General features: G+C 48.6%; 1 long non-coding RNA gene across 2 annotated transcripts in view; it reads left to right on the top strand.

Moving 5' to 3' along the window:
• The first annotated feature begins 1,416 nt into the window (after positions 1 to 1,416).
• Positions 1,417 to 6,000, top strand: part of LOC111090578 — a 33,937-nt gene continuing 29,353 nt past the window's right edge. For both annotated transcript variants that reach the window (XR_005372327.1, XR_005372328.1), the window contains exon 1: positions 1,417 to 1,610. This is a non-coding gene — a long non-coding RNA (uncharacterized LOC111090578). The remainder of the gene's footprint in view (positions 1,611 to 6,000) is intronic.

Here is a 6,000-nt window from a genome sequence, read left to right as displayed (position 1 = left end):
TGCAGGTGGTCATGCAACTTTGCTCTACAAAATGGCGTCTCTCTTCCTATTAGTAAGAGGTCTACTTTGCAGCCCACACACTGCTGCCCCCTCACTCTAACTGCCCTGCAGCAGCTGGAGTCAGTTTGGAATTCATAGGCAGAGGCTAAGGTGCACTGTGAGGACTGACATTTTGCCTACAGATATGGAGGTTTGACCTGTTAGCCAGGCCGGGCAGCTGGATCATTTTCTAAATGGCTTCTGGCTGGGTGTAGTAGAATCCAAGAAGACTCCTTCCTTTTTAAGAAAACATTCCCAGAGTCAGGAAAATTGCAGAGGCAGAGAGGGCTGAAGTGAACTGTCCCAGTGAGGAAGGGGCCAGCATAGGGGTGAGAAATCTTTACAAACGTTTTCATCTTCCTGAGGGGAGTTGAGTTTCTCTCCATCTGTGGTCCCTCTGACTGCACAGGAATTGTATCTTTCTGCGGCGTTCCCAGGCAATTATTCCTCCTCACAAGGCTGAGCCTCTGCTTTCAGGACCCAATCAAGTGGCCACAAATCAAAGATAGCTTGGACTCATTCCACTAATAGCATGGAAAGCCATTAGCTGAAGTTGTTTGAAAAGGGAAGTGGCTCAGATATCTCTCGTCTCACAAGAAAAGCTTCTGTAATGTCAGATTATGGTTACCAAATGGCTTAGCGGACTGAGGCATCACATTTCTCATAATGAGAGGTTATTTATTGCACCACTGAACCAACACACTCTCCCTTGCTCACTTGCACAAGATAAGATGAAGAGCCCTTTCAAGTTGAATTAAGTTTAAAAGGAAAAGCAACACACATGCTCCCAGCTAATGCTTGGGTTTAGCTCTGGTGGAGTAGGCACCGGGCGAACGTGGCTCCCTCTGTGGGTGGTCCCGGGGGCTCTGCGAGGCTCTCCTCGCCCCCATCTCCAATGCTTGAGGTTGAACTCATTCGGACCATTTCTTTTGGTGAAGACACGGATTCCAAGAAAGCCTCGTCAAAATGTTAAGAACCCATGCTGTCCACCATCCTTAACCTAACGGGAGCCCCTCTTTCCAGGGCGAACTTCTTCCCTGGGCTCCCCCTGCGGTTCGCAGCGGCTGCCAATCCCAGCGCTCCCTGCCCTGGGCCACGGAGTAGGCGGGCATCTCTCCCTCGGGCTACGGTGATTGGTTCAGGGGTGGGCACGTGACAGATTGGGCCAATCAGAGGCCTTTCCTGGGATCGTTCTGAGAAGACGTCAGGGTGACTGCATCTGAACTCAGGAGGTTGCAGGGAAGGGGCGGGAGGTTAGGGTTCCAGAGGCTGTATTTTTGTTTTTTGTTTTTTTTTTTTTAGATTTTATTTACTTATTCATGAGACACACACACACACACACACACACACACACACACACACACACACACACACAGAGGCAGAGACACAGGCAGAGGGAGAAGCAGGCTCCATGCAGGCAGCCTAACGTGGGACTTGATCCCGGGTCTCCAGGATCACGCCTTGGGCTGAAGGCGGCGCTAAACCGCTGAGCCACGGGCTGCCCAGAGGCTGTATTTTCAGACACACCGAGGAAACCCACGTCCACTGGAGAGGATAAAAGCCATGTGGAGGTAAGGAGAGAGGAGAGACAGAGAGGGATCCTCGTGACTCTGAGGCCCAATCCTAGCACCCAGAACCCAGATGTGTGTGCAGGTGCTCGGGGGTCCTTCCAGTAAAGGCCCTTTTAATTAAACTTGTTTGAACTGATCTTCCACCACTCGCAGGAAAGAACATTCTAATGCACTCATCCATGTGCCTGTCTTCTGTGGCTTTCCATAAACACCATTCCTGCCCGACAGGTGCAGGCTGCCTGCCGGCCTGGTCCCTGGCGCTGGGCTCCGTGGTGCCAGGTGCCTCTGCTGGTCAGGAGTGGAAGGGAGCAGAGGAAGGAGAGTAAAATGCAGACACCTTGGAAACCACAATGGAGAAATGTGGGCTGTTCTTTCTGGGTTTCTGGTAAGGGTCTTTGGAAAAAAGGGCTCTGCAGCTCAGGTAGTTGAGGTGGGTGGCCTTCGAGGCCAGGGAGTTCAGGCCAAGTGCTGGGGACAGGGAAACCAGAACTCCCCCACCCCCAGGACAGGCTCCCCCCAGGGCTCTCCTAGCGGCTGCCAACCCTGCCCCAACCCTGCAGCGGCCCTCCCAACCCCCCGAGATAAGTCTGGAGGAAGCCAGTCCAGCCGTTCTGCCTCAGCTGGCCCTTCTACTCTGGGACGCTCCACCTCTGTCGGCAGGGTCCAGTGGTGCTGGGTGGTCTCAGATGCTTGAGCGCCCCCCCCCCCACTACCCACCCACCCCCGCCCGGAGGGAGCTGCTGCCAGCACAGGTGCTCCGAGGCCAGCGGGCGGCCGGCTGTGAGCGTGGCAGGGGGCCCAGGGCCAGGGCCAAGGGCCGGGAGATGCATGCGAGGGCGGAGGATAATAAACTCCTTCGTGGCTCTGCAGGCGCTTGCAGTCTGACATTCAATTATAAATAATCCCGGATTTGTTCAAAGCTCCCCAACAGCCTCTGGTGCTCTGCAGCTGGGCAGAGCGGCCCACGTAGCTTTTTAGATCTCACAGGGGTGTGACAACCTCGCTGGGCCTTTACGGTGATGGAGGAGGGGCGCTGGGAACACACTGGGAGACAGGCATCGAGCTGAAATCAGAGTTACCAGCACACGTGTTTACTGGGCATGTGTGCAGGTATGTTGACAGCGCTGTGCTGGCGGTGGGAGCTTTCCCGGACACCGCCGGTCTCTGCCGAGCTCCTAGGGGACCTATACGCCAGTCCTGCCCGGGAGGCATTTGGGGCGCAGGGGAGGCATAGAGAAATAAGTTATCATCCCTGAGTTCCAATCAGCGGGTGAAGCAATCCCGAGAGGAAGATAATGTGCTAGAATACAGGCCTTTCTCAAATGTCTAGGGGAGGTGTGGAGGGCCAGCTGCGTGGAACTGGTTCTTGCAGGACAGTCAGACAACCAGACAGGAGGACTGAGTTCCCAGCCCAGGCAGGAAAGCTCAGGAAGCAATGAGAATCTGAAGTTCAACACTCAGGAGTCAATGGCAAGACAATGTGTCCAAAGCAGAGGGTCTTTAGACAGTGTGGGACCCCCGAAGGGCCAGAGGGTCCGGAAGTGGAGCGGGAAGCTGCCCCATAGCACTGAAACAGAGGGTGTGGTCTTCTGTTGTAAAATCTCTGGTTGGTGGCAGGAGAAAGACCATTCCTTGAGAAAGCACGAAGGGCCCAAGAGCTGGCAGGAGTGTTGGTCTTGGGGTGGGAGGCCCCGCTCTTGTGCTGTGCAACCAGGGTCCCAATCTGCTTCCACACCCAGAGCTGGCCATGGCCTGGGCTGAAAGGTTTTGGTTAGAAAGAAACACTTTTCAGGCAACACGAGGAAGTCCCAGGAAATATAACATTCGAAGAAAATATCCTTCTAGGGTTTTGATGTAGGTGGACGGAAGGCAGAGTGGAGTTCAAAATCATGTTTACACCCAAAGCAATGATAGGGTACATGGTGTCCTTTCAGACATTGCTCTGGGAATGTGTTTTGGGAATGCGTTGGCTGTAGGGCTATAGGAGAGGGTAAAATGATCTCACTGTAATTTGAGAAGAAGTGCCTATTTTCTTATTCCTTGAAGAAGTGAAAATAAAGTGTGAGTGTGTGTGTGTGTGTGTGTGTGTGTGTGTGGTGGAGGTACTGGCTAGACTATCAGAAGACAGGCCATCTGAGAAAAAAGACTTGTTATATGAGCTATTCAGTCAGTTGCCTTCGGAAGAAATTGTTAAGTCTTTTGAAGTCAACATTTTTGAGCCTCACAGCAAGAGTGTCCTGAGGCCAGTAGAAAAATACAACACATCTTTCCCAGTTCTGTTCTCCTAGTGCTCTCCTTTTCTCCCCTTCATGTTGTCTTCGTAGGAAGGAAGAACTTGATGTAAGGCAGGAAAGTTCAGGACACTGCATCAGAACTCTCCGTGCTCCCCCCCTAAACTCCACCTCTAATAGTTTATTTCCCAAACTTAAAAGGGTTTGTGGACTTACTAGAAGCCAGATGTTCCTGAGGATAGAAAACATGTCCATCGAAAGTCCCCAGGTGCTCAGAGCTGGCAGGACACAGTTGGTAGCAAAAGACCTTGTCTGGCTGTTGAATGTATGCAAGTGATGCCTAAGGGGATCCCAGGATGGTGGGGATGTGGCTGGAATATGAAGCAACCACACAGAATGTGGGAATTTGGCTTTACTGTCCTCCGACCCTGGAGACAAGGCTGGCTCTGGAAACACCAAGGTCATCATGAGAGGGATTGGGTGTTAGAGAACCTAGACTGTGATAGAGCAGAGAGGGTCAGGTCTCTGGGAATTAGGACGTTTCAGCGAAGCCCCAGTTCACTCCTCAAGCTCTAAGGATGGACGATGTTCCTCTCATTCTATCCTTCCCTTTTAATTGATTTCCTAAGCAAGATAGATGTTACTTCACCTCTCTGGGCCTTATCTTCCTTGTCTGATGAAGAGATTGAGCTAGATAATCTCTAAGGTCTTTTTTAGCACTAACCTCCTGGGTAGGGCTGGCTACATAATTTTTTGGGCTCACTGCAAAATGAAAATGCGAGGCCTTTGTTCAAAAATCGGGAAAAGTACTTTTTATTTTTATTATTATTATTTTTTTAAAATTTATTTATGATAATCATACAGAGAGAGAGGCAGAGACACAGGCAGAGGGAGAAGCAGGCTCCATGCACCGGGAGCCTGACGTGGGATTCGATCCCGGGTCTCCAGGATCGCGCCCTGGGCCAAAGGCAGGCGCCAAACCGCTGCGCCACCCAGGGATCCCGGGAAAAGTACTTTTTAAGATCCTAAGATATAAATTGTTCCTTTTTCCTGTGTTCCCTCGACCAGTCATAATGTTTTCCATTTACTATTTAATGTTCTAAGTAAATAAAAATTAAAATGTTAGCATGAATTTTACCATTTATCTTTATATTGTGCAATGTCAGTTATAAGTTATTAATGGTAAAATCATTGAAATCAAAGGCACAATCACTGAAATTACACAATTCACATTTTGTAGCTTGCACATACACATATGTTATTTTGTTTTAGCCAGAGCAGTAGAAGCACTGCACACAACTAACTCAGCTGTTTGCACTTTACTTCGTGATATGTACACATTCTACCTATGCTCTCTACTTTTGTTTTTCTGATGAGTAAGGAGGGTCTGGGAAGAAGAGGAACACCAGGGAGCTCATTTTTCCCTTTTACATTGTCATTAAGTGGTTGACTTAGGCAGGGAAGTAACGTGAATAGGAAAGCAAAAAGCTGATACAGGAAAATATCTCCTGTTTCTGTAAGAAGTAGTAAAAAAAAAAAGGATGTAATATACAAAGATGTTACAAGAAAAAAAAGGAAAGGAGAAGTAAAAACAAAATATCAAGCAGAACACACACTCTAGAAAAACTTTTGCAGTCTCACTGATAAAAATGATGACAATAAAACAACACTGCACTTATTAGAATGGCCAAAATCCAGAACACTGACAACACCCAATATTGGAGGGGTTGTGGAGCAACAAGAACTCTCATTTATTGCTGGTGGGAATGCAAAATGGTACAGCCACCTTGGAAGACAGTTTGGTGGTTTCTTAGAAAGCTAAACATACTCTTACCATATGATTCAGCAATCCCACTCTCTGGTATTCACCCAAATGAGTTGAAAACTTATGTCCACACAAAAACCTGGACACAGATGTTTATAGAAGCTTTATTCATAATTGCCAAAACTTGGAAAGAACCAAGATGGCCGTCAGTAGGTGAATGGATAAATAAACTGTGGTGTATCCTGACAATGGAATATTACTCAGTGCTAAAAAGAAATGGACCATAAGCCATTAAAAGGCTTGGAGGAACCCAAGATGCGTATTGATTATATTTGGTAATCTGAAAAGGCATATATATATATATATATGTATATATATATATGTATACAATCAT

The sequence above is a fragment of the Canis lupus genome, chromosome 17 (genome assembly GCF_011100685.1).
Source record: "Canis lupus familiaris isolate Mischka breed German Shepherd chromosome 17, alternate assembly UU_Cfam_GSD_1.0, whole genome shotgun sequence".
NCBI classification, from domain to species: Eukaryota; Metazoa; Chordata; class Mammalia; order Carnivora; family Canidae; genus Canis; species Canis lupus.
Note: the sequence above shows the minus strand (reverse complement) of the source record. Positions and strands in the feature narration are given on the sequence as shown.